The sequence below is a fragment of the Austrofundulus limnaeus genome, unplaced genomic scaffold, assembly GCF_001266775.1.
Source record: "Austrofundulus limnaeus strain Quisiro unplaced genomic scaffold, Austrofundulus_limnaeus-1.0 Scaffold354, whole genome shotgun sequence".
Classification (NCBI taxonomy): domain Eukaryota; kingdom Metazoa; phylum Chordata; class Actinopteri; order Cyprinodontiformes; family Rivulidae; genus Austrofundulus; species Austrofundulus limnaeus.
In genome coordinates this window covers 68,912-71,259 of record NW_013952756.1, presented here as the reverse complement: position 1 = coordinate 71,259, position 2,348 = coordinate 68,912, and the positions used below count along the sequence as shown (strand labels likewise).

Here is a 2,348-nt window from a genome sequence, read left to right as displayed (position 1 = left end):
GGTGTACCTAATAAAGTGGCCGGTGAGTGTATATAGTGTGGCAAACACGAGGAAGAAAAAAACGGTTAATTTTAGTAGCGTTTAAATGGCACCCCAAAAGTTACTGTAACAGCTACCTTAGTAAAAACAATRAATATTGTCAGGCCTCCCAACATAAAATTTACTTAGTGTCTTGTAAAAAAAAAAAAATTCAGTTTTTTTTCCGAAACCAAAATAGAGGTCAATGCTAGACAGCAACTTGTTAATAAAAAACTTAGTCCAACTTGGATTTCCACAAAAAAAATCACCAGTAGTCCCGAAGCTCGCTGGATGTCAGATCAGCAGATGATCCTTGGCAGGGTCACGGCACCATATGTAACCCCTTTATTTACGACTCGTCACCAGCGAACTGAAGAACCACACACTCARGAMAGGACTTCTYTTGGCTTCACACCATTTATTCACACCAACTGTTACAGAAAACATAAAAGTGGTTGGTGGTGGTCTGATCGTAGCTCCTGCCCCTTCTCACAGAACGTCAGGCAGCAAAAGGGGATGGGCCGCCAACTTTTAACAATGTGATCGTATAGTTTTTAAGACAATATAATTTTCATCAAAATAAAACAAACACATAAAACAAACATAACCTCTCAAAGATGTTACAAATGAACATTCCTTYCAAAAACATAACCATACCTGTTACAGAAAACATAAAAGTGGTTGGTGGTGGTCTGATCGTAGCTCCTGCCCCTACACAGCTAAATGAGTAGTTATTTCACTAACATCATTCAAGCACGAGGYACGGTTGCTAACAGCTAACGACGCTAACAGATTCAGCTAATTTACTCTCCATACGCGATAAACTGCAGCATTACAAACTCTTAGCAGTAGAATTACAATAGAAGCAGAATCACAACATCACCTAACCATTTTACTCATCAGAAGTTTGTATATTTTTAGCTTGAAACTTCTAATAAATCACGGAGCTTCATCAGTCCATACCTTCTCACAGAACATCAGGCAGCAAAAGGGGACGGGCTGCTAACGTCCTGCAATTATATTTACCACCACCCGCCACTAGGGGACACCAAAACCACATAAACAAAAAGAGCCCTGAATGCATGTAAGATTGGATTAAAACAGTTTTCCCAGACAATAAGAACACATTTTATAACTCCTTGCAAATATTTGGTACAAAACAAGTAAAATATAAAAAATCTGTAATTGTATTTTGACAAAATTCAATAAACAATAACAACCCTGTTACATACAGAAATGTGCTCTGTACTTTCCACCGTCCGAAATAGCACACACACACCCTTCCTTCATCTTAAGACACACTTTGACTCTTTTCTTCCTAAATCACCACCTTACATTAAAAAAACACATTAACAAGCACAGTACTTTAGTTAAATCACACATTGCAATTAAGCATATAATCATTACTCAGGTTACATATATATTTGCCAGTATTAAAATTGATAATTTTAATAAATCACTTCTGTTCTCTCTGTTTCTTGACCTTCTTCTCCTCTTGGCCTCCATTTCGATCCTTTCTGTGGCTCCTCTTCCTGTCGTGCTCTCTTCTCCACTGAGGGTCAAGAGGGGGCTCTGTGGGTCTGATTCCAACTCTGGCGGTGATTGGTGTGGTCGGGTCTCTTGACAGGAGTCGAGTGTACTTTGTACCCTCCGCTCGGCAGACTCTCTGCTGCTGTGTACTTGGAGTGTGATAAGGCTTACATAATAAACTGACAGTGTGTTCATGTTTGTTTGACTGCTGGTACACTGAACTGCATGTTTATTGTGCATATTTGTGTGTGCCTGTATGTCTGCGTGCACAGCAAGGTGGGTGTCTGTGAGGTTTGTCAAGCCTGTGCTTCTGTGTGTGTAACTGAGACTGAGTGTCACGCTGTGTGTATATGTGTATGTCCTGGACTGAGGAGTGCGCTTGAAGAGGACGCTGGCGTGAGAGATTGTGAGCATAACTTAACTGATTAAGTACAACAAATAAATTAATAAGTACCTAATAAATAAATACAGTTAATATAAATAAATACAGTTAATAAATTTATAATTTAGAAAGGGAAGGCGAGTTTGATCGTGAGACTTTGGACTCTGGTTGGGGTCCTTCAGGACAGTTGGTTTGGAAGACTTTAGGAGTGCAGAAATGGGTATGTTAGTTAAGAGAAAGTGATAAAGTTCGTAAGATGTTCTTGTGGGTAACAGGGGCCAGGAATTGGCATGTTAAGTCTCAGAAGAGTATTTGTTGTATACAGTAGTTGCTGTAGGGCCAATTGGTGTATGGTTGCTCCTTAATGAATTTTGTTGTTTGATACGTGGTTGAGGTTCTTGCAGTTTGCTGGTTGGTT

At 39.5% G+C, this 2,348-nt stretch overlaps 1 long non-coding RNA gene across 1 annotated transcript; it reads right to left on the bottom strand.

Annotated features, from left to right (window-relative positions):
- Positions 1 to 421: 421 nt before the first annotated feature.
- LOC106527992 (uncharacterized) lies at positions 422 to 1,086 on the bottom strand. The gene is made up of 2 exons (XR_001311455.1): positions 982 to 1,086; positions 422 to 729 (listed from the first exon to the last, which is right to left on the bottom strand). It is a non-coding gene; the product is annotated as an uncharacterized LOC106527992 (long non-coding RNA).
- Positions 1,087 to 2,348: the final 1,262 nt, after the last annotated feature.